Source organism: Carassius carassius, chromosome 46 (genome assembly GCF_963082965.1).
Source record: "Carassius carassius chromosome 46, fCarCar2.1, whole genome shotgun sequence".
Lineage (NCBI taxonomy): Eukaryota > Metazoa > Chordata > Actinopteri > Cypriniformes > Cyprinidae > Carassius > Carassius carassius.
In genome coordinates this window covers 250,394-277,204 of record NC_081800.1, presented here as the reverse complement: position 1 = coordinate 277,204, position 26,811 = coordinate 250,394, and the positions used below count along the sequence as shown (strand labels likewise).

The following is a 26,811-nucleotide window of genomic DNA, read 5'->3' as shown; positions in this document are numbered from 1 at the left end:
TTTATAAGTAATAAGCAATATTTTAAATATATGCGATGCTTGATAGGGACCCAGTGCAGTGTTGACAGGACCGGGCTAATATGGTCATACTTCCTGGTTCTAGTAAGAACTCTTGCTGCTGCATTTTGGACTAGCTGTAGTTTGTTTACTAAGCGTGCAGAACAACCACCCAATAAAGCATTACAATAATCTAACCTTGAGGTCATAAATGCATGGATTAACATTTCTGCATTTGACATTGAGAGCATAGGCCGTAATTTAGATATATTTTTGAGATGGAAAAATGCAGTTTTACAAATGCTAGAAACGTGGCTTTCTAAGGAAAGATTGCGATCAAGTAGCACACCTAGGTTCCTAACTGATGATGAAGAATTGACAGAGCAACCATCAAGTCTTAGACAGTGTTCCAGGTTATTACAAGCAGAGTTTTTAGGTCCTATAATTAACACCTCTGTTTTTTCAGAATTTAGCAGTAAGAAATTACTCGTCATCCAGTTTTTTATATCGACTATGCAATCCATTAGTTTTTCAAATTGGTGTGTTTCACCGGGCTGCGATGAAATATAGAGCTGAGTATCATCAGCATAACAGTGAAAGCTAACACCATGTTTCCTGATGATATCTCCCTAGGGTAACATATAAAGCGTGAAGAGTAGCGGCCCTAGTACTGAGCCTTGAGGTACTCCATACTGCACTTGTGATCGATAGGATACATCTTCATTCACTGCTACGAACTGATGGCGGTCATATAAGTACGATTTAAACCATGCTAATGCACTTCCACTGATGCCAACAAAGTATTCAAGTCTATGCAAAAGAATGTTGTGGTCAATTGTGTCAAACGCAGCACTAAGATCCAATAAAACTAATAGAGAGATACACCCACGATCAGATGATAAGAGCAGATCATTTGTAACTCTAAGAAGAGCAGTCTCAGTACTATGATACGGTCTAAATCCTGACTGGAAATCCTCACATATACCATTTTTCTCTAAGAAGGAATATAATTGTGTGTATACCACCTTTTCTAGTATCTTGGACAGAAAAGGGAGATTCGAGATTGGTCTATAATTAACTAGTTCTTTGGGGTCAAGTTGTGGTTTTTTGATGAGAGGCTTAATAACAGCCAGTTTGAAGGTTTTGGGGACATGTCCTAATGACAATGAGGAATTAATAATAGTCAGAAGAGGATCTATGACCTCTGGAAGCACCTCTTTCAGGAGCTTAGATGGTACAGGGTCTAACATACATGTTGTTGGTTTAGATGATTTAACAAGTTTATACAATTCTTCCTCTCCTATAGTAGAGAATGAGTGGAACTGTTCCTCAGGGGATCTATAGTGCACTGTCTGATGTGATACTGTAGCTGACGGCTGAATGGTTGCAATTTTATCTCTAATAGTATTGATTTTAGAAGTAAAGTAGTTCATAAAGTCATTACTGCTGTGGTGTTGGGAAATGTCAACACTTGTTGAGGCTTTATTTTTCGTTAATTTAGCCACTGTATTGAATAAATACCTGGGGTTATTTTTGTTTTCTTCTAAAAGAGAAGAAAAGTAATCGGATCTAGCAGTTTTTAATGCTTTTCTGTAGGATATGTTACTTTCCCGCCAAGCAATACGAAATACCTCTAGTTTTGTTTTCCTCCAGCTGCGCTCCATTTTTCGGGCTGCTCTCTTTAGGGTGCGAGTATGCTCATTATACCATGGTGTCAAACTGTTTTCCTTAACCTTCCTTAAGCGTAAAGGAGCAACTTTATTTAAAGTGCTAGAAAAGAGAGAGTCCATAGTTTCTGTTACATCATCAAGTTGTTCTGAGGTTTTGGATATGCTAAGGAATTTGGATACATCAGGAAGATAACTTAAAAAGCAGTCTTTTGTGTTAGAAGTGATGGTTCTTCCATACTTGTAACAAGAAGTAGAATTTACAATTTTGGCTATATGAATTTTGCAAAGAACTAAATAATGATCTGAAATATCATCACTTGGCTGAATAATTTCAACACCATCAACATCAATTCCATGTGACAGTATTAAATCTAGAGTATGATTTCGACAATGAGTAGGTCTTGAAACGTGTTGTCTAACACCAATAGAGTTCAGAATGTCTATAAATGCTGATCCCAATGCATCGTTTTCATTATCAACATGGATATTAAAATCACCAACTATTAAAACTTTATCTGCAGCCAGAACTAACTGGGATGTAAAATCACCAAACTCTTTAATAAAGTCTGTATGGTGCCCTGGTGGCCTGTATACAGTAGCCAGTACAAACATAACAGGGGATTTATCATTAACATTTGTTTCTTTGGATAATGTTATATGAAGTACCATTACTTCAAATGAGTTATACTTGAAGCCTGCCCTCTGAGAAATCCTGAAAACGTTGTTATAAATTGAAGCAACACCTCCACCTTTGCCTTTTAGACGTGGCTCATGTTTATAACAGTAATCTTGGGGGGTGGACTCATTTAAAATATTGTAATCATCAGGTTTTAGCCAGGTTTCTGTCCAACAGAGTACATCTATATTATGATCAGTGATCATATTATTTACAAAAAGTGTTTTCGTAGAAAGGGATCTGATATTCAATAAGCCAAGCTTTATCATTTGTTTATCCATATTGCTTCTGTTTTTTATTTGTTGAACCTCAATTAAATTGTTAATCTTAACTTGGTTTGGACGTTTTTTGTATTTTCTAGTTCGGGGAACAGACACAGTCTCTATAGTGTGATATCTAGGTGAAAAAGTCTCTATGTGCTGAGAATTAACTGACCTCTGTGACGGGAGGCAGCTAGCAGACGGTCGGTTTAGCCAGTCTGTCTGCTTCCTGACCTGGGCCCCAGTTAGTCAAGTATAAACACTAAGACTATTTGCCATATTTCTAGAGAGAAGAGTGGCGCCACCCCAGGAGGGATGAAGACCATCTCTTTTCAACAGGTCAGGTCTGCCCCAAAAGCTCGTCCAATTGTCTATGAAACCTATGTTATTCTGTGGGCACCACTTAGACATCCAGCCATTGAGTGATGACAATCTGCTATGCATCTCATCACCACGGTAAGCAGGGAGGGGACCAGAGCATATTACAGTGTCTGACATCGTGCTTGCAAGTTCACACACCTCTTTAATGTTATTTTTAGTGATCTCCGACTGGCGAAGTCGAACATCATTAGCGCCGGCATGAATAACAATCTTACTGTATTTACGTTTAGCATTAGCCAGCACTTTTAAATTTGCCAAGATGTCAGGCGCTCTGGCTCCCGGTAAACATTTGACTATGGTGGCTGGTGTCTCTATATTCACGTTCCGTACAATAGAATCACCAATAACTAGAGCACTTTCATCAGGTTTCTCAGTGGGTGCATCACTGAGTGGGGAGAACCTGTTTAATGTTTTGATCGGAACAGAAGAGCGGTGTTTTGACCCACGACTACGCTGCCTCACCGTCACCCAGTTGTCCTGCTGCTGGGGCTCTGTTTCCGGAACCGAACAATGTACAGGAATCCCTGAGCTAGACGCATCCATAGCAGTATCTAGAGCCCTAACATTCTTACTGTCCTCAATTAAAGTTTGGATGCGTGTCTCTAATTCTGAAATCTTCTCTGTCAGCCTAACTATTTACCTGCATTTATCACATGTGAATCCCTCATCAGCGACAGAGATAGATAAACTGTACATGTGGCAAGAGGTGCAAGAAACAATGATAGGAGAAGCCATTACTCACCGTGCTTGATGAAATATTCTTACTGCGGTTGTTTGATGAACTTGTGAAAAACTGGAGCGAGGGAGAGGAGAAAAGAAAACAGCGATAGGTTCGAATGAAAACGCTAATGACAAGCTAACGAGTGCTAACGCTTTGCAGGTGTACTGCACTCACGTAAATAAAATAAAAGTGAACGATCAAAGTTAATCTGATAAGATTGATCGATAATATCAGAAATATGGTGTGAATTAAGTTATATTTTACCACTTTAAAGAACAGAGAGTGATAGTAAGATAAAGATTCTAGAGAAAAAAATAAAATAAAAACAGCTACACGGAGCTACAATTTGCTACAGAAGGCCAACAGGAAGTAGAGAAAACACTGTCCAACAGCGACACTGTGGCATCCTGATCATCATCACCAGCCATGAACTGATCAGATTCATTCTCAGATTCCTCACCAGCATGCAGTGACCTGATGATGGAGCATAGGCCATGTAGGAGGGGGATGACCTCAGAGATGGTGGCGCTGTGTTTTGAGAGTGCCCGTGTGACCTCATCAAAAGGACTAAGAACAATGAGCATGTCTGATGCTAACCCCCACTCATTTGGATAGATGATTGTTGGAGCTTTACCCATGTTAGACTCCTGTGTCATAATGTGCACAGCCCTGCGCTGCTCCACCAGCCGCTGGAGCATGTAGAACGTATAGTTCCACCTGGTTTTTACATCTGTTATGAGCGTGTGCTGGGGGAGGTTCAACTGTGTTTGCAGCTCATGTAGTCTGTTGCTGGCTTTGCTTGAGCGATGAACATGGCCAGATATGCTCCTGGCCTTGGAGCAAAGGGATGTCACAACCCTGTCCTTCTCCAGTGCTTTGATCACCACCAAGTGAAGCATATGGGATACGCAATGGATGTGCCCATATTCAGTCAAAGTTTTCACCATTTTTGCTGCATTATCTGAAACAACAAACCGTATTGTGACAGACTGACCAACAGACTCTTCCCACTCTCTCATCTTTTCCTTAAGGCAGCACAGAATGTTGGATATAGCAGATGGTTATGTAGAGATGTTGTGTTGTAATGTTTTGCATCTCTACCTCTGCTTAGCTTGGACTTGCAAAGCTTGTAAATGGCTTTGGATGGATCATTTTCAGAAACAGTGAACGAGTTCTATACTGCAGAAGTCCTCTTGATCTTTAGTGGAGGAGGACATCCATCCCCAGATGCAATATTTGTCTCAGTGGGGGAAAGGTGGGTGCCACTGCCACTGTTTTCATTGCCACTGATTTGACCCTCACTGTCCTGCAAGGTTAAGCAAACTCTGACTGGTGGTGCAGTGTCAGCTGAGGTACTATCTGTATCACTCATTATTCTGTATCACTGATCATAAGAGAAGGAGAGAGGGGGGGGATGTTTGTGTGTGTTAATTTGCAATATTATTTATACCACAACTATCTTTATTTTTTATGAAATAGAGCAAGAAAGTGTCACAGTGCGTGAAGTCAAAAAACTGGTTAGAGCCAGCAGACGGTTAAAAAAAAAAAAAAACTCAGATGACCGGCAGAAAGAGGGAGAAAGAGACTGTGTGTGTGTGTGTGTGTGTGTGTGTGTGTGTGTGTGTGTGTGTGTAGCTAATTCATTTGTAATATAGTTTTATATACCACAACTACCTTTATTTATTTTTTATGAAATACAGCAAGAAATAAGTGTCACTGAGTGCGTGAAGTCAAAAAACTGGTTAGAGCCAGCTGACGTTTAAAAAAGAAAAAAAAATCTCCGACAGGCAGAGACGCAACGCGAGTCGCATTCTACCAAGCGCCACGTCTAAACAAACCCCACGTTTACCAAAACTCTACTGGTTAATAAGTAAGTACTACAAACCAAAGTAAAAAACAAACCTGAAGCTGAAGAATACCTAAACGTTAACGGAAAAGACCCGCAAACCTGAGTGACTGAGGGACAGACAGAGAGAGAGAGAGCACTGTTTTCTTCTCAGTGTTCTGTGTGTGAGTGAGCAGAGCGTGACCACAATAAATCTGTATGTGTGTAGGGGAGGGGCACTGTGACTAGCCTATCACAGAACGCAGACATGGTCAGTAACCCAATGAGAATTTTTATTTAATCCGAGCACAGATATTGACTCGTATTACTCATATAATACTTGTACTCGGCAAAAGTGCTTTATCCGTACCGGATACTCGTTTCAGCAGAGTATCCGGCTCAACTCTAAATGTAACGTACCTCCAAGATCAAACTTTTTGTAAGGTTTTTTGTGTATTGTTTGCCGGCTGATGCAATTTAAAAGAATTCTACCAGTTGTGGGAAGGTATAAAAGAGAGAGTTATTTTTTTTTTTTTTGCAGAGCATGGGGTTTAGCTTTGGGGAAAGTGAAGCGGATTCAAGTATGTCAATGGACTAAAGAATTGCAGGTGTTATGCTCCCAAAACCAACTGAACACGGCGCAAGGGTGGAAGAAAGCCAAATTCCTGCAGGAGGCTTTAAATGAACACTATAGAGGGGAAGCAAGGAATTTTTTTCATGCAATCAGGCATTTGTCAGCATGTGTTAGATAAAAGGCCTACAAAATTCTTCTTTTCTACTGTGAAGGGCAGGCAGAAGCGTAGCAGTATGGAAGGTTTAAACACAGAAGAAGGTAAAGTTTGCTCAGTTGAAGGAATGCTGAAGGTGGCAGTTGCCTTTTATAAGGAGCTGTTTGGGAATAGAAAAAGGAGAGAGTCAACAGCGGAGGGGGTTCTGAATTATCTGAATAGAACCTTGGAAGCGGAGGCAGGTGGGTTAGAGAAGGAGGTCACCTTGGAGGAAATAGAGGGTATAACTAAGTCTCTGAAGAAGGGCACATCTCCAGGTGGTGACGGACTACCAGCTGAATTTGATCAGTCCTTTTTGCCTTTAGTAGGCCCTGAACTGGTTGAAGTTTACAAGGAAAGTCTTGGAAGGGAAAAATTGCCTTTGTCTTTGAGGAGGGGGTTGGTGACCTTCCTGCATAAGAAAAAGGAGGGTTTGGCAAATTGGCGGCCAATAACATTACTTACTACAGACTACAAAATTTTGGCGAAGGTATTAACCTTGCGCCTTAAAGGCGTATTAGGGTCGGTGGTTTTTTTTTTTTTTCAGAATGGGGAGTTCTGTCACATGAGAGGTATGTGTTGTGCGTCTGTGAAACAAAGTCACTTATGCTCCTGAAAATTCGGACCCTGGTGGGTGGTTTAGTTCGAATATAGCACAGACATTACTTTGAAAGTCGATTGGACTGACTGCAGCCTAGCTGTAGCTGTCTCCATGTTGTTTGGTTGTCCTATTTCAATTCGTATTAATTTTGTTGTCGCTTACAGCGCCACCAAGTGGCCTGTCGCAGCGCCCTTTTTCACCTGGCCTCTGACTGAGCCCCTGCACAGTTGTGCCGATTTGGGTGAAGGGATCTCATTCCTTCCTGGAGTTATAGCCATTTGAGCCACCTCGGACACGCCACATTTTTTGGATGAGTATTGACAGACAGACTCCAGAGAAGCTTTCTGTGCTGATTTGGGTGGGACTGGGCAAAATACCTGGTGCTAGGTTGCAAAAGAAGGTTTTCGACAAAATCCAAAATACCCAAAAATTTCGTCAAGCTACAAGCCAATCTGAGACGTGCGTCTCGCTCGGCTCGAGCAAAGGATTCTGATGACATAAGGCACATGGCTCTGTGACGAACCGTTTGGGAGTTTACGAGCGATGCCGTACCTTCCGTCGCTGCAGTGCCACCGTCAGGCCGATCGAGACGAGGCCCGGTGACGTTGCAGACAAGGGAGGGTACTACCATTCCCCAGCCTTTTAGGTCTCCCAGACTTACCAAAGCCGAGATGGGCATCGCCGTGTCCGGCTTCCTCCCCGCTGCATCTTAGCAGTATCGCTTCTTGGCCTTTTGGCTAAGATCAAGTGCAAGTGGCATGACCGCAGTACTTGGTGGCTAAAGTTTTGAGAAAGAGTGGCGAAGAAATGGCAGAGGGAATTTTTGAGAGAAGGATAAAGAACACGACGAGACTCTACTGGGAAGGATCCAGAGAAGAAGAGATGCCAGAAAGGGAGGAATTCATCCAAAAAGTCATCATCGATTTGTTGAAGATTGAGCCTCTGGGGATTCTTGGAATTCAAAGAAATGGCAAAGACAAGTTTTTTGATGTCACGATGAAAGAGAGTATTTTGTTCCAGGGATTTTTGGAAAAGTTCAGAGAAAAGGAAGGTGAGCTTTCTCTAGATAAGTTTAGAATGCAGTCTTTGGGGAGAAATAATTTCCGGATTTTGACATGAACAAGGAAACATGGAAGATGAAGAGGTGGAATCTTTTCTTCGAAACCATGTTAGAATAATATCTACGGCAAGGTACAGAAGAGACAGATTCGGGGTGTGGAATGGACAAAGGCAGTATCAAGTGTTACTCATCGAGGACCCAGCTGGTTTTCAGGGTTATCATCATCCTCCGGCCAGTTTTAAGATTGCAGGGGTAAGGGGATACATAGTGTATTCTGGTCAGCCTCAATATTGTAGGAGATGTCAGGAATTTGGACACTTGGAATACCAATGCAATATAAGATGTCTGAATTGTAAATATCGGGTCATGCTGCTTCGGATTGTCCAAAACCTAAAGTGTGCAAAGTGTGGGGCTACTGATCATCTTTCAAGACATGCCCAAAACGAAAAAGAACGTATGCCAGTGCAGCAAGAGGGGAAGAAGGAAGAGACCTAAGGCCCATTGAGGTTTTTATTAAGGAAATACAGGCATACCATGGAGCTTCTTCTGGCCAAAATGAGGAAGTAAGCCATATAGGTTCACCCTCAGATACAGAAATAATGGAGGGTGTGAGAGAGGTTTCAGCAAGGAGCTCTGTTTCAGGCCTTGTCCTAGCTGAGCTAACGAATCCAGCCATTGAGGAGTCGGAGAAAATGGAAGAGGAGGGTGGTGAGTTACAAGATACAGTGATTCCAGACACCTTACAGCATAAAACCAATACTTCCAGGGGTGACAGAACTGAGGATGAGAAAGAGCAAGGAGCTGAAGAGTCTTGGAAGTTTGCTCTTAGGGCAAATAAAAGGAAATTAGAAGGAAACGAGGAAAAAAACAAGATAGAGATATTAAATTTGTTTAGTGCACTGGATCATCGGATGGATGATGAGGAGTCTTCGGGCTTACCTGAGATTTCGGGTGGGTCATCGACGCCTGGATCCCTGATAGTGCCTCCTTTATCAACATCGGAGGAGGAGGTGGAGGTTGTGGAGGCAGGGTTGCTGTCTGGTGGTTACCTATCGAGGGAAGATGTGGAGTTCTTTATAGGGACCACTGGGTTCATAGAAGGGACAGACAAGGGGAAAGGAAATGGAAAGAAAAAGAAAACATTACCTGCTGAAACATTACCTGCTGATCTTCATAAATAACGGACTTGAAATTTGTATCCCTCAATGTGAGAGGTCTGAAAGATGCTGGAAAGAGGGGTGCTTTTTTTTCCTTGTTATCCATGGACTTTGAGGTGGCATTCCTACAAGAGTGTCATCTGAAAGGTGAAGAAGATACAATAACTTTCACTAAAGAATGGACTGCTGGGGTTTCATATTGGAGTATTGGGAACGTACATTCGGATGGGCTGGGGATTGTGTTTAAGAATAATGGATTTATGATAGAGAACTATGTATCACTGGTGCCGGGGAGATTACAATGTTTAGATGCACGATGGGGTGAGTATAGATTTCACTTTATTAATGTATATGCACCCTGTGTTAGAAGTAAACGATCAGATTTTTTTTAAAACTTACCAATTTTGTGGGATACCAATAGATGTGTAATAATGGGAGGAGATTTTAATATAACTTTGGATAGTTTGGAAAAAAATGGGGAAGTTGACTCTTCAGGGATTTATTTAAAAAAGGAATTAAAAGAGCATTCCTTACAGGATGCATATAGGAAAGGTAATAAAGACGATTCAGGGTTTACATGGGGTAATACGCGGGGGAATAGAGGTAGACTAGACTATTTTTTTATAACACGGGATAGAAATAAAAGAGTTGAGGATTTTACCATGTTGGTGTTCAGATCACGAAATGGTGTTAGTCACAATAGTAAATAATGAGGTAAATATGGGTAAGGGTTATTGGAAAATGAATATTAGTTTACTGGAAGATGACATCTTTAAAAGGGAAATTTAAAGATTTTTTACAAATTATGGCAAGAGTTTAAAGTGGGGTATGTATCAAAATAGAAATTGCTGGTTTTTGCATAAGATATACAGAAAAGAAAAGAAGACAGGAAAGAAAGGAAGTCTGGAGGGACAATAATAGATTGCAAAAAATAATGGCAAATTGAAATGGAGGGTTAGAGGTGAGAGAGGAGGAAATTGCGGAGATAAAGGGGAAAATGAAAAGGTACTATACTAAAAAGACAAAGGAGTTTGCATTTTTAGCAAAGATAGAAGAAAGGGGAAAAGATGAAAAAGTAACTAAATATTTTTTTCAAACAATAAAACAGAAACAAAAAGGGGAAATAATTGATGGGCTTATGTCAGAAAAAGGAGAGGTTAAAGGGAAAGAAAACATATTTAAGTATGTCAGTGCCTTTTATAAGGGAACTGTTTTCTAAAAGAGAGGTAGATGGGAGGAAGGGAGAGGAATTATTGGGAGGTATAAAGAGAGCTTTATCCGAGGAACACAGAGAGGGAATAGAAGGTGAGATTAAGGAAGAGGAAATTAAAGCAGCCCTTACTTCCATGAAAGGAAATAAAACACCAGGGGGGGATGGGTTGCCTAATGAGTTTTATGGGTGCTTCTGGGACATAATAAAAAGAGATTTGGTGTCGGTATACAGGGAGGTGTATAAGACAAGTAAGCTAATTGGGTCTATGAGCACTGGGGTTATACACCTAATCCACAAGAAAGGTGAAAAAAAAGATATTAGAAATTGGAGACCAATAACTGTATTAACAACTAAGCAAATGTTTAACAAATAGGTTACGGGAGGTGATGGCAGTATTAGTGAACCCAGATCAAACTTGTGGGGTTAAGGGAAGGTCTGGTTCCTTTAATTTGTTACTCATAAGAGATATCATTAGCTGGGTGGAGGAGAGGGATCTGCCTTTATGCATACTGAGTCTAGACCAGGAGAAAATCTTTGATAGGGTTAATCATGAATTTTTATTTAAAGTGTTAGAGAAAATGAATGTTGGGGAAAGGTTTATTTCATGGGTAAAGGTCCTATATAATAAAGTATATAGTAGGGTGAAGATAAATGGGTTTTTGAGTGAGGCAGGGATGTCCACTGTGTAAGGTCCAGGCACTCGGCCCAAGGAAGGTATCCGGTGCTGGATGAAGGCTTCCTGCGTGTTCAGTCTTTCAGTGCGTAGAGTTAATCAATTTAGGTTGCACTCAAATCTGACTCCATTATTTATTTAATCTGACTCCATTTAAGTATGACCTCGAATTTAGGTTGGAATGCAAATTGGTTGTATGTCTGTTTCTAATTAGTAGGCCTATTCTTCTGACATTTGATTTTTCTAGTCAGACTCTTTAGTTTATATTAACTTGTTCATTTGGGTGCTCATGTCTCTAACAAGGATTCAACGTAATCTACTAGAGTCAATAATTACAGAGTAAAACAGAATAAAATCAAATGTAACAATTTATTATCAGTCGGGTAAATATGAATTCTGCCAATTACATATCCAATTGAAACACGTCAAATCATATCAATACAAAACATAAAATTCTCAAAGATGAATCTAAAAGTAAAATATGCATACTTGACCTTAGAAAATACATAGTATGAAGTGAAGAGACACACAACACACTACGGGCTTTCTGGCTACAGAAATCGCCCTGATCCTTTTGCTGCAATCCTTTAAATACCTCAGACCAAGACAAACATCCCCCGAGATGAAGACAGAAACGAACAATTGGAATTTGATTAGGTTAGGTCCCAGACCAGGGTAGTTTACACCTAAATGGGAACAGAAGTTAATGTACATGGAAGACCCTGGAAAAGGGCACTTCCATTACAGTAATCAAATTATCTCTTAACTCTTAAGATCTGTATCTTTTAATCTACTTTTCTAAGGTTGAGACCATTGTACCAGTTGCCCTGAGACAATACAAATGACACCAAACATGACTGTAAATATCACTAGCATTAATGCAGAATATTATACTATTGGCAATTCTGAGTGAAACTAAGTGGAGGGAGTGTAATGGTGAGGTGTGAACTGCTAGGTGTGGTGCATCTTCGATGGAGGGTATTCAAGAGAGTGTTCAAATGTTAATTATCAGGAAAGTCCTTTAGTTTCTTAGAGAGAAGTCGTCCCTCAGTCCAGACGGTCCGGCTCCAGTCTTACAGTTTTCCCCCTTTGGCACCGTAGGCCACTCACAAGGGCTCTGGCGGTGTCACTTCAGTCTTTGAAAGGCAGGTATTTGTATGGGACTGAGAATCAGGATAGCTTTGGTGGACGACTTTACCGTTCTGATGAGGTATCTGAAGTAGCAGCATTGGAAGAGCATGAAGGAGAAGATGAGTGTGCTTCCAATAGCACATTCTCGAGGCATCCAGTCCCACCAAGTGTATGAAGTCTGAGCCGATCGAGCAGATGAGTTAGACAGAATCTGAGCAGTCTTTTGCGCCAAGTTTGTCTCCACTTGCGCTTGAGAGAGGTGGTATTCTGTTTGAAGGATGACTTTCTGTACTAAGTCCATCGTCTTGACCAAAGCTTGTGTCCCGTGTTCATAGAAGGCATCGTGCCACTATGAGGAGACCTCTGCATCAAGGATGTTGATCTGGCCCATAGAAAAGTCCTCCAAGCAAAGGAGTGATTAGCGGGGCAGGTCATTCTTCCATATGTGAAAGAATTAATCTCACTGATGATGCACCACTGCAAGTAGGAGACACTTGAACAGCATTTGAATGGCCATGTAATGATTGAGTTTAGTATCATTGGGAGAGAAAGTTTGTAGTGTGTCACATGTACAGACAACATATTTGTGAGTTTCATGACAATAAGTGCGACTGGTAAACAATGTCTCAGTACCCTTCAAAGTCATATTTAGTTAGGTGGTCCCATTTAATTACCTGATCTTTTACTACTATGCCAATAGAGAGTGGAATTTTGATAAACTTGGTCTGGGTGGATTAAATGGTATGCATCAATAAAACATATGATAATAATAATATGCATCAATAAAAGTATGATAATAATAATAATGTAATCATAATTATGAAGGTATATATAATAATAACATTGTTCATTCAGAAATCTTCCAATGTGAGTCACTTGTGTAGATCCAAGGTTTCTAAGAAGTGACTTAGAAAATGATTTAGAATTGTTCTAGAAAGGAAATTCTGAATTCCCTGTGTGTGTGTGTGTGTGTGTGTGTGTGTGTGTGTGTGTGTGTGTGTGTGTGTGTGTGTGTGTGTGTGTGTGTGTGTGTGCGGCTATGTGGTTCTGTCAGTGTGATCATGCTCCAAACAAAGACAAGGAAGTTTTACAATTGTGATGCAAATTTAGTCCTGTTGCTGTAACAGGGAGCCAGCCTGACAATGTGAATGAAGTGTGATCTGGCTCAAAGTGCTTCCATACCAATGGTTTTTGTTAAGGGCATGATGAAATGCAAAGTTCAGAGGTATTAAATCCTGTTGTGAGGAAAGCATTTTCATTGTTAAGACAATTGTGAATCACATTGTGGCAATTCTGTGCTCCTGTACATGGCTTAACTGCAGCTATATGGAAAATAGCAGTGTCCCACTCAGGAGACAAACAAACTCAGCATAGACACACATGCAACTTGAAATTGCTACGCAATTCCAGTATTACAGTTATTCCAATTTCAAACAAGACACATGGTCTAGAATGCATGTAGCATCTACAACCTTAAACCTAAGTGTTTCACACACTTACAGTAAATCAGTCATGCGTTTTTTAAAGAATAAACTCAAGTAATCTATGTATACTTTTAGTAGCACAAATAACTAAAATGTGTGTTCTATGCACACAATGGTTAGCACAATTATAAATTTGAAAATGCAAACAGGACTATTGAAATTTGGATGTTTCCATATTAAACTCATTGCTATTAAGCTGCTAACCCACTAGCAAGTGAAGTCAGTAGCTGAAGGCCATGCATGAACAATGCAGTCAACTGCATTCTGCCAATTACATATCCAACTGAAACACGTCAAATCATATCAATACAAAACATCAAATTCTCAAAGATGATTCTAAAAGTAAAATATGCATACCTGACCTTAGAAAATACATAGTATGAAGTGAAGAGACACACAACACACTACGGACTTTCTGGCTACAGAAATCGCCCTGATCCTTTTGCTGCAATCCTTTAAATACCTCAGACCAAGACAAACATCCCCCGAGATGAAGACAGAAACTAACAATTGGAATTTGATTAGGTCAAGTCCCAGACCAGGGTAGTTTACACCTAAATGGGAACAGAAGGTAATTTACATGGAAGACCCTGGAAAAGGTCACTCCCATTACAGTAATCAAATTATCTCTTAACTCTTAAGATCTGTATCTTTTAATCTACTTTTCTAAGGTTGAGACCATTGTACCAGTTGCCCTGAGACAATACAAATGACACCAAACATGACTGTAAATATCACTAGCATTAATGCAGAATATTATACTATTGGCAATTCTGAGTGAAACTAAGTGGAGGGAGTGTGATGGTGAGGTGTGAACTGCTAGGTGTGGTGCATCTTCGATGGCACCGTTATTTATGATGGAGGGTATTCAAGAGAGTGTTCAAATGTTAATTATCAGGAAAGTCCTTTAGTTTCTTAGAGAGAAGTCGTCCCTCAGTCCAGACGGTCCGGCTCCAGTCTTACAACTGTCTCCATTGTTATATGTCTTGTTTATAGAGCCTTTGGCAGAAAGAATAAGGAATGAGCAACACATTGAGGGAGTACACATTCCAAGAGGTTTGGGTGAACGGGTAAAAGTATCTCAGTATGCAGACGATACAACTGTATTTATATCTACAGGTAGAGGGCTGGAGAAAATTGTACAAATTTTGGGAATGTATTGTGCAGCTACTGGCTCGGCCATAAACCATGCCAAATCATCATTAATGTATTGTGGAAAGTGGAAAGGAAGGAAAGAGGTGAGGTACGGTTTTTCGGTGTGTCCTACGGGAATCAAAATTTTGGGGGTTAAATTTTAATCATAAAGATTCGACTGAATTAAACTGGGTTGGAAAAAATTGAGAGGGTGAAAAAGAAATTGAATATTTGGAAGTGCAGAAAGCTTAGCATTACGGGGAACGGGTTAGTAGTTAAGATAGACCTGTTGTCTAGTTTGATTTACTTAGCCCTATTCTTTCCAATTCCTACCAAAAGTAAATTAATTTTGACTAGGTTGGTCTTTTCATTTATATGGGGAGGGAAGTACGAACCTGTTAAGAGGGAACAGATGTACCTAGAAGTAGAAGAGGGAGGTAGAGAGGTGGTGTGTATTCCTTTAAAGTTAGAAGTACTGTACGTTTTTTTCTTTTTATGTAAGATACTAATAGACAATGTGCAGCTTAAAGCCATGTATTTTTTAATTGTGGGCAGCTTTGCCATTAAGGAAAATTGTTCCATTAGACAATAGAGGACCAAAGACCTTGGCAACATGAAAAGTTAATTTTGTTTTTAAGAGCACATCCTGGGTGTATAAAGGAAGAGTTACTAAAAAATCATAAACAATTATATCAAGATTTAAAAGTAAAAATGGTAGTAACACAAAAAGCAGAATTGAGAAAGAAAAAAATTAAGTGGGAATGTATTCAACATAAAGATTTAAGTAATGAGAGGAAGGATTTGAATTGGCTGGCAGCATTGAATAGATTGCCGGTGAGAGAAAGATTATATAATCAAGGATCCACATGTATTAGAAGATGTCCAAGAGGTTGTCCATGGGTCAGGACTCTGCAACATGTTTTTTGGGAATGTTATTTAGCTCATTGTTTTTGGAAAAGAACACAACAATTGTTAAGGTTAGTAATAATAGGTATTGTTTTGAATCCTGACTTAATTATAAGAGGAGAAGGGTTGGTAAAGTTTAAAAAAGGGAAAATAATTCGGTGCATAATAAGTATCGGTAAAGAGATATTGTATCTTCATCTTCAAGATATTGTGATTAAGATCACGTATCTTGTCGGACGGTTGAGACTGCGATCGCCTCTTGGAGGTTTCCTGACTCGAGATCTTTTTATATCTTGAGTCACACAACTTCGAGAGGTACATTGAACTCTGCTGCTTCGGGCTCCAACAAGTTTTAAGGTAAGGTCTTTTAATTATTTATTTGGTTATTTATTATTGTATTTATTGTTGTTTTAAGTTATTAGGCTGTTGGTGCCTCCATCATGTCAGCTGCCCGTGCCGGCGTGCGGAGGCACCACAGCGTGCGTTTTTTATTCAGGCAGGTTGAGGGGAAGCTCCTTGGAATGTCCCGTATGGACTTTTCCAGGAAGCTGATCCAAAAGACCTTCGTTTGCATTGACTTGTTTGATGACTCTGCCCTTGAACAAAAGATTTGATGTCAGTTTTAAAACCGCTTCCCTGCTTAATGACTTTTGGGAAAAAAATTTATTCAGTTAAAGCCCAGTTCTCCATGTTCACTGTCAAGAAACTTTCTGATAACACACTTAAAACTGTGATTGTCAGGATGTTCAATGAAACAGTGACTGGAGATTATATTTGTGTTTGGTTGGGTAGATTTTGCACTGTTCGAGGCCAGCCTGTCAAAGTGTTAGATGAAGATGGCATTTGGACATGCTCCTGGCGAATTCCCATTAAACAAAGGGAAGACGCTGGGGGCTACCAGGGCCTGAAACATCTGCCTTCCATGATTGTGCTCGGAGAGAACAGAGGCTACATACATTATCAAGGAATGCTCAAACTCTGCAGGAAGTGTTGCAGGTTTGGTCATCTCGCTGAAGCATGCCAAGAGTTAGTATGTGGTAAGTGTAGAGAAATTGGTCACAGTTTTGATGATTGTACCAATGGCAGACGGTGCAATCTTTGTGGAGAAACAAACCATCTCTACAGAGACTGCCCTAAAAGTTTTGCGAACAAGCTCAAAATGGCCACCCCACATGGGCAACAAACGAATGAACAAAGGAAAGAGGAGGTGGTCCCTGAGGTTTTGGCGGGAATTTCAAATTCCCAGCCGGTCTCAGGGATAGGGCAGGAAGGACGAAGTGGGGCGGCCACAGGGGCGGAGGCAAAGGAACAGGAAATGGTCATGGAAGGAGAGGAAAGTGAGGAAAAAACAAATTCCTCACTAGTAACAGTTTCGGATGCTAAATCCTAACATCTTGGTGAAGGGCAGCACTGTGGTGAGACAAGGCCGGGCACTTTTAGTAAATCTGACCTTTTTAGACAGGGATTTTAACCCTCTGAAGTCGATTAACGCGGATACTATGGCGTTATATTTTAGTCAAAAGTTATGAGCGTGTAAGACATGCTCACGAGCACATTATGTTATTTCACACGCGCAAAATTGAACCTTCAGCTGGCATGATAAAAGTAGTCGCGCACAAATTCAACAACCTAGAGGTGTACATGTAGCTGCGAGCGAGCGCCTGGCATACTCTCATTGGTTAACTCTGCTTGTACAGTGGAATCCTGCTCGCGCGAAGCGGGCTACTACTCGCGAAGTGCTGTTTTGCTCGTGCAGTGGATTTCTGCTCGCTCAGCTGATTTCTGCTCCCTCGAGTCTACATGACTTTTGACAATTTGGGGGCGGAAACCAAGGAGGGCACTGGCCCTCTTATGATTGGTCACTTTCACACAGGGACATCCTTGTACCTTGATTGACAGCTCTCATTACAGGAAGCACGGAGTTGGGTTAAATTACCACCGAAGAAGAGTGGGAATGAATTAGAATGAGTTTTCTAATATACAAAATGTCTCTGCACGTATAAAATGCTGCGCAGATCATAGTTAAATCAATTACCATCGATGTATATATTTGCGAACGAATAAGCCTACGTTTTGTTAAGTAAGTTAACATTAATGTTACATATTTTTGAGCAACAAGTAACGTAACTGGCTAGCCTATTCGTTCTGTACATATACATATAAATACCTAGACGCCTCATTGGCCGCTCGACCGCACGTCAACGTCGCCGCCATATTGGAGCGGGCAACTCTCATAACTCTCACATCAGGACAGAAGAAAATGTACCTGACTCATCTTCAGATTGGACACCTACAAACCGTCACACGATAATAAAAACAGATCTCGGGGTGTTATCTTTCACATGTGAGACTCAGCTGTTCTTTCTCGATGTTTTTTGGTCATTTTTAACATTATGTTGTCAGCTTAATTAACCACCAGTGTCAGACTATTAATAATAGCTAGCGATATCGCTAACGTAGTTAGCAGTGAAAGCTGAGACTTTATAATAATTTTAAATGAATTCTTATTACGTTTTAACTTATATTGCCGTTTATATGATAAACTAAATGGTGTTATGAACACAAAATACAGAGTGAGCCCTTTGACTGTCTAGATTAATGATGGAGCTAAAGCTTCTCTCTTTAATTTCACTACCATTACTTATTTACAAAGATTAAGTGGTAACACTTTAGAATAATAGTCCTTTAGTTAGTTAATGTTAATGTTAGTTAATTCATTAATTAACATGAACAAACAATGAACAATACATTTATTACTGTATTTATTCATCTTTGTTCATTTTAGTTAATGCAAATACAGTTTTTCATTGTTAGTTCATGCTAATTCACACTGCATTAACTAATGTTAACAAGCACAATTTTTGATTTAAATAATGCATTAGTAAATTATGAAATGAACATCAACTAAGATTAATAAATGCTGTAGAAGGATTGTTCTTGCTTAGATCATGTTAACTAAAGTAGTTAACTAATATTAACTAATGGACCGTTATTCAAAAGTGTTACCGATTAAGTTTATCATCACTTGATTATAAGGATTTTATTGCTTTTCATAAAACTGTGAACTGATTCTATGTATTCTTTTTTCTTCCCTTTTAGCAATTTGCAAACAGGACAAAGACAGCCTTAAGGAAAGCTGAGGAAAGCTGTTCTCTGCATTTCCAAGAGACAAGACTATACCTCCCTAGACTAGTGTTGTGTTTGTACTAAACCCAGAGCAGCCCTGAATGAATCGACAGAATGACCCAGCTCATATTCTAAAACTATAGACTGCATTTTAAAAGCTTTGCACAGGCTGTTTAATGCTGATCATGTACTGCGTGTCTTTACACAAAAACTACATGATGTAAATAGCCTAGAAATGAAAAACACAGGAACTCATAGTGACTCCAGCTGCAATATCATGATGAACTCCTTGTGATGTTGTTATAATGATTATTAATTTTGATTAATCTAAAGTTTTTTGAAGGGAGCATCTCATATTCTGGTCTGTGATAAACATAACTATACTTTGAGATTTTGTTGTGCAAGGTAAACCTCACACATTCACACCCAAACATTTATATGTGTTAACATACATGGAAAAATAAACCACTGTTTCAAAATGTGTGTGTTTTCTGCATGAGTGTGTGTAATGTGCATTATAGAACAAAATGTCAAGCATCATCAAGTTTTTAACATTATTTGACTCATTAATTGAATAAAATAGAAAATCTTGAGGGAAGTGGCGGATAATTAATCTTTATTAGTCAGGTTTTGTCTTCACAACTAAACCACTCTATTCCAAGAGAAAGACAGAACTGAAAACTGAAATAAAATGTGTATCTTGAGCTGAGATTGATTCAGAGGATTTTATATATATATATATATATATATATATATATATATATATATATATATATATATATATATATATATATATATATATATATATATATATATATATATATATATATTGTATGTGTGTGTACATGTATATATTATACTTAAGGAGCTCATTAATTAAACACAATTTGGAACTCATGTCAACAATTTTTTTGTGTTGTGTCATAAATTGTGTCTTAATTTTTATTACACAAATAATTATTACACAAATACTATTTTAAAATTACATTTCAAAATATTTTATTTTACTCTTTAATTTACTATTAATTTATTCTTGATTTTTGTCTATTCTGTATTATTCCACCCTTGATATTACATATTCTTCTTGCTATTATTAACCTATTGTTGTTCAGTTATTTATTATGGTATTATACATATTATACATATAAATTTATGCTATTATAAATCTATTATATCACATGCCGGTATGTTATTGTACCGTTGTACTCCCTTTTCATATTATTCACTTTAAGTTGTACTACATATACTTTTTAATATAACATATCACTTTTACTATATTTGTACTGTGCACTGTATCAGTGCATATTTTCATTTTCACTGGATCCATAAAGCCTCATCAGTTACATGTGTTATTATTTGTTGTGGAGTTCATCTTCAGGCTATAGTGCTATCAAAATGAAAAGCAGACTACAAGTGTGTCACTTTTTTATTTGTATTTACTTGTTTTATTCAATTTTCTCAACGATCGTAAATTATTAGTGTTTAAAGATGTATTATTTAGATTTTATCCCAGTATTTCAAAGGGAATGAGCTGTGTTCTGACCTGAGACACAAGAAAGAGAGAGAAAAAAGAAAGAAAAATGTTGGGATTGAACACAGAGAAAGCAATAAAACAACTACATTTAATCTAATGAAAAAATCGAAAACCGAAAAAATCAACAAAATCAACAAGTGAGACAAAAGTTAGCTTTCACAATTCCTATGGAAAATAATAATTTTCCAAACCTAACTAAATAAGGGGGCAAAGTTTTTTTTAACTGCACGTAGATCACAAACCTCTGAAATCGGTTGATAAATGTGAACGTTATCTGTAGCTAACGCCTTAGCCAACACTTGTGATGCTGATCGCCCGACACTCATTTTAAAACTTTTAATCTTAAAACTGTATCTTAGACAACTAACGTTAGGCTAACTGAATCATAACATAATTATTTTCACATGTAAAAGTACATGTAAAAACAATTATGTTATGATTCAGTTAGAAAATATGTAACGTTAATGTTAAGTTACGTTTATGTATATTAGAAAACTCATTCTAATTCATTCCCACTCTTCTTCGGTGGTAACTTTATGGAAGCATATGGGTAGCGATATTCAATTTGGAATGTAATATGCAAAATGACAATGCAATATGTAAAATGGCAATGCATATTCCAATACATTTGTGCAACGTTTGGTGCAAAATGAAAATTAAATTACATAATTTTCATTTGGCATTTCATACACCAGTTTTAATATGTAAAATGAATACTAATTGTAATGCTTTATAAGATGCAAAATTAAAATGAAAATGTATTACAGAAATGATTAGATAGGTATAACATGTTCAAGCAAAAACTGTGGCAAAATTATCATTTAAATGCTATTTTTCTTAAATGCATTAACACTCACAGTCAAGACACTTACGATAGCATTTTCATTCAATGTCCCGCAATGAATGTAGCAAAATTCAATGCTACCCATATGCTTCCATAGTAACTTAACCCAACTCCGTGCTTCCTGTAATGAGAGCTGTCAATCGAGGTACAAGGATGTCCCTGTGTGAAAGTGACCAGTCATAAGAGGGTCAGTGCCCTCCTTGGTTTCCGCCCCCAAATTTTCAAAAGTCATGTAGACTCGAGGGAGCAGAAATCAGCTGAGCGAGCAGATATCCATTGCGCGAGCAAAACAGCACTTCGCGAGCAGAAGCCCGCTTCGCGCGAGCAGGATTCCACTGTACAAGCAGAGTTAACCTATGAGAGTATGCCAGGCGCTCCCTCGCAGCTACATGTACACCTCTAGGTTGTTGAATTTGTGCGCGACTACTTTTATCATGCCAGCTGAAGGTTCATTTTTGCGTGTGAAATAACATAATGTGCTCGTGAGCATGTCTTACACGCTCATAACTTTTGACTAAAATATAACGCCATAGGATACGCGTTTTGAGTCATTTTCTCCTGATAACCCCGAAAAGAACTTAATTACACTTTCAGTTTTAATCGTACAGATAAGAGCAATACATCAATCGAATCTGTAAAGGGTCTACTTTTTTTTGGATACAGACATAATAACAACAAAACTTTGTGCACTTATAAAATAAAGATAACAAACAAGGTGTGCTGTCTGCAGCCTTTGTCTGCGCTGATCTTCATTTACAAACACGTCATTAAAATGAACTGTAACTCCGTGAATACTCAACGAAGAGACATGAGAGAGATATCCCTGATAGCATACACTTCCGGGCCTTATCTGGGCCAAATATGGCACATATGGCTGAGTTCTGGCAGTTGCAGAGGTCAATTGGGCCAGATTTGGCCCACACACATCAAGCCGGTTTTAGTGTCAGTTCCGGCATGTTGTATGTGGGCCAGATTCCGGCCCATGTGTGACAAACCGGTTATAGGTTGAGTTCTGGCTTGTTGCGTGTGGGCCAGATCCGGCCCATGTGTGACAAACCGGTTTTAGGTTGAGTTCTGGCTTGTTGTATGTGGGCCAGATATGGCCTATACCAGGTGACCAGATGTGCCATTTTCTGAAGACACGTCCTGGCAGATCACCTTACTTTACCAGTCAGTGGTTCTAAAACTATTTTGAGTACTGGACGCCCATAATATTTCAGGACACGTAATATAAATACATACACACATTTATTTGTCCTACACAGACCTGTTATGAAGTTGCAATGTTATTCGATTTTTTTACATTTTTGTACCATGTCCTCTGGTGTGACACCATGTCCTTTGAACTTTTTCGGAACCACTACAAATGCTTTATGCTTTGTTGTGCATTAATATGACACCCCTAAATTATATATTTTTTTATTAAAAAGTGCATGTTAAGCTACATAATCCTAGAAAAATTTGCAAATGTGTCTTGCTTGCCACTAATGAGAGGTTAGCTTGGAATAGCAAGGTCATTAATTGACAGAAAAGGCTGAAACGTCCTTTGGTGTGATTAAAAAAAAAGTCCTCCATTGTGACACCTGTACTGTCACACCACAGGACAAAGTTTCTTTAAAAATCATTTTAAATAATTAAATAATATTTGTTTAACTCCTTTTTTATACTTTTAAATGCAATAATTACATTCATTAAATTAAGCTCTAATCATCAAAAAAATATGAATCTTTAGAATTTATGAAAATTTCACTTTTTAATAAAAAAAGTTACAAAAAAAATGAACTTTTTTCATGATATTCACATTTCTTCAAGATGCACCTTACACACACACACACACACACACACACACACACACACATACATACATATATGAGTGTTCGTAAAAGCAACAATACAAAATCTTAAACTATAAAAGTGCCACTTTGTCCCACTATTATGTGCAGGCCTGGCATTTTGCACTGGGCTATAGACCTACAAAATGAATTTTAAATGAGCAATATCATAATTAAATGACATTTTGAATTATGTAGTGATCTAATTCTATCCACCAAGCACTTGTATGTGAATGTGTGAGACTTATGGTCATGGTTATAGGGAAATAACAAGAAGAACAAAGTGCAGTAAACGGTAAAACTGTTTGCACTACAAACCAGTACGTTCATAATTAAGACAATACATTAAAAATAACATGGTAAGATACAGCAGTTTGCAACAGTAAACAGCAAAACAAGCTGTTTGTACAGCTAATATAGCTGGAATGACACCGAAAGCCAGACACATTAAATTTACAAATGGCCGCGCCCCCTCTTACAGAAAAAAAAAAATAAGGGGCATGTTTATTCATATGTTTATTTATGTAACGTAAGCGTGTGACTTTAAATTCGTGACGTGCTTACATGGGCGTGCGCGCGGACCGGATGGAGTTGCCATGGAAACGGAGCGCAACACTGCAAATGTCATGAGGAAACACCCCGTTTCTCGCTGTTAAGTCCATAAAATCACACAAATATTACTTATAACTGTTGTTGACACTTCTCTTACTTGTATTTGACTCGCTTCTGTTGTTTATTTACTTTATAGGAATGGTTTAATGTCTTCGAAAAAGTCCGTTAGCATTTCTACCGTTTTCAGGCGACGTATCGTCAGGTATGATAACTATATTGTGCTCTTATTTATGAAAGTTTATGGATTTTTAATCAAATCTTTATCTGTAGATGATAGCTTTTGACTGTTTTGTTGGTAATCTTTCAATGGATGATTGGAAATTGCTTAATTTATTTAACCTTAACATTTACACTTTACTGTTTATTGATGACGTCACGTTATCAAGGAGCGCGAAAATTGGATCTTTTATGGTAAACATAAAACTGTTCTGCGATTTCAAGAGTGACAAAATAATCCTTCTACAACAGAAGGGAGTGTCCAAGATTTCGATATTTCTGAAGGGAGCTGCTGACAGAGATGTAGGAAGCGCTGAAAAGGTTAAGTAACCTAATATGCATTTTTTCACAACATATATCACAATGAATCTGTTATTTTATGTATTTATTTTTTGAATTTCACCTGCTCTAGCTTGTTTCAATCTAATAAACCTGGAACTGCAGACTAAATATTGTTGGCTCTGTGTCAAATTGCTTGTTTTGTTCCTGGATTCTTCAGTGCTGATGGCCTGCTGCATCCAGCAGAGTCGGAGTGAACCTACTGTAAGACAACATCTCAAAGATGCTATTGACCACAAGACTAGTACAGTAAGTCAAACCTCAAATATACAGTACACTAGTGTTCAAAAGCTTGAAGTTGATACAATTTGTAATAATTATCTTCTGCTCACCTCTGTAGTAATTATTTGATTAAAATATGTAAAAAGAGTAATATTGTGAAATATTATTACAATTTTAAAATTTTCTAGGATTTCTAGGATGAATACATTATAAACTAATTTATTCCTGTGATGTGCAGCTGTATTTTCAGCATCATTCCTCCAGTCTTCAGTGTCACATGGATCCCTCAGAAATGCTGATTTGCTGCTCAAGAAACTTATTATCAGCGTTGAAACAGTTGTGCTGCTTCATTTTTTTGTGTGGAAACCGTGATGCATTTTATTTTTCAGGATTCACAGATGAATACAAAGTTCAAAAGACCTGCATTTATTTGAAACAGATGATTTTGAACAATTTGATGCATGTAACACTAACATTCAATATTTGGAGTCTATGTAACAACGAATCCAAAAGAAATATTTCAGCACGTCTGTATTTTAACATTGATCATAATCAGAAATGTTTCTTGAGCAGTAAATCATCATATTAGAATGATTTCTGAAGATGTGACACTGAAGACTGGAGGAATGATGCTGAAAATACAGCTTTGATCAAAGGAATAAATGACATTTTAACATAATATTCACATAGAAAAGAGTTGTTTTGAATTGTAACAGTCACAGTGTTACTATTTTACTGTAATTTGATTCAATAAATGGAGCCGTGGTGAGCATAAAAGATTTTTTATAAAGGCATAAAATATCTTACAGACCCCAAACTCTTGAATGGTTGTGTAAATTACAGTTATGATGTTTTTTTCAGTTTTTTTCAGTGTTTCAGTTATGATAAATTTTATTAAAATGTATTAAATGTTACTCTGGCATATGCAGTCCATTCTATAGAGACTGTGTCTGTTCCCCAAAAACAGACAACAAATAATATGTTTATTAAGGGATCTAGAAAAATTATTTCAGTTTAAACCTACTAGATTAAAAATAGTACTCAATGTACTCCATTGATGAAATAGTAAAAAGTGCACATTGCCTGAAATGATATGAACAGCAGCTATGCTAATCTTTCTCCCTTTGCCTTCCTGTTTCTGCAAATGTCCATCCCAGGGTTATTAGAAACTGCACAGCACAGGACTTGTGAGGACTTCAGATGATACCAGTACTCAAAAGACCTTAGATAATGGCAACTATAGATGGACATACAAACTACCGCCACTGCAAAAAAGGTAATGTTAATTTAAAAGAGCTGTGTCACAGTATCAAGGGCTCCCTTATCAGTTCTGCTTTCAGTACTGGAGAGTAAAAGATACATTTTTTTTTATGTTTTTATTAGTACATATAGGTTATCTTGCACATTTTATCTCCCCAACAGATTCTAATTTGAAAGAAGTTTATAATGCATGTTCGCTACTCCCAATTCAGAAGACTGAATCAGCCTGTGTATCTGAATGTTTCTCATACTCACTCCTCTCTGCCGCGTCTCACAGAGGATCCATTTACAGAAGCCTGTTTCGTAATGCTTGTTTATACTCGGTATACTCCAGACCGCAAGACTCTACGAGCGCATCTGGCAATATGGACAAGGCTTGATGCACGGCTGCAGCCTGTGTCAACTCACGCTTGTCTCTGTATTTTAACACAAATGTAAATTCAGTTTAACTGCATTGCTAATTTCACTTAGAAGAAATGAAACATTCAGCACATTTTCCACTTGTTCTTAAAATCCTAAATACTTAAAAATGAATAAATTGTCCTAAAACACAATAGAAAATTTAATGGAATTAAGGGTTATAATGGGAATTATATTGGCTTTAATGTAAACTATAATGGTGTCTACTGGTATTTGATGGATTCTATTGGTGGGATGTAATCTGGCAGATGGGAATAAATAGAACAGTAATTCATATTGGAATAATGCCCTTAACACACTACAAAAAGTAATTTTGTAATTGTTTTAATGGAAACCATAAGAATTTCTGTAATGGTTTCTATTGTTTTTTTTTGTTTTTTTCAGCAGGGTAACGAAACCCATACTGTGCTGCACACTACTGACAATATTAAGCTAAAGCTTGACTTTGCAAAATCAAATCAAAATCGCAACTGCACAGCCATCTGTCAAAAAAAATCACAATTAGATATTTGCCCCAAATCGCACAGCCGCAATATGTTATGTGATATACGTCATTTGTATATGTTGTCTTTCATTTACTACTGCTTGTTTTCTTAAAAAAAAAAAAAAAAAGAAATAATAATACTAGCTTCTCTAATCTTTTTGTATTAATTTATATATATATATACACAATTAACAAAAGCAAAAACAAAAAGGGCCTCTAAAACTAGCTTGTTCTTTTCTTTTTCTATACTATCGGGGTTTTTTATT

General features: G+C 38.1%; 1 protein-coding gene, 1 long non-coding RNA gene and 1 pseudogene across 5 annotated transcripts in view; 2 read left to right on the top strand and 1 right to left on the bottom strand.

Annotated features, from left to right (window-relative positions):
• Positions 1-11,983: 11,983 nt before the first annotated feature.
• LOC132128970 (uncharacterized) lies at positions 11,984-12,912 on the bottom strand (annotated as a pseudogene).
• Positions 12,913-15,877: 2,965 nt separating this feature from the next.
• LOC132129402 (uncharacterized) overlaps positions 15,878-26,811 on the top strand; it is a 30,393-nt gene continuing 19,459 nt past the window's right edge. For both annotated transcript variants that reach the window (XR_009428510.1, XM_059540981.1), the window contains exon 1: positions 15,878-16,013. The gene's annotated coding sequence lies outside the window, so the exon portion shown is untranslated. The remainder of the gene's footprint in view (positions 16,014-26,811) is intronic.
• LOC132129641 (uncharacterized) lies at positions 23,667-25,918 on the top strand. 3 transcript variants are annotated; one of them, XR_009428548.1, is made up of 5 exons: positions 23,667-23,806; positions 24,073-24,141; positions 24,320-24,408; positions 25,539-25,657; positions 25,804-25,918. It is a non-coding gene; the product is annotated as an uncharacterized LOC132129641 (long non-coding RNA). The 3 variants fall into 3 exon arrangements; XR_009428550.1 differs by having other exon boundaries at positions 24,320-24,441; positions 25,564-25,657; XR_009428549.1 differs by having other exon boundaries at positions 24,046-24,141.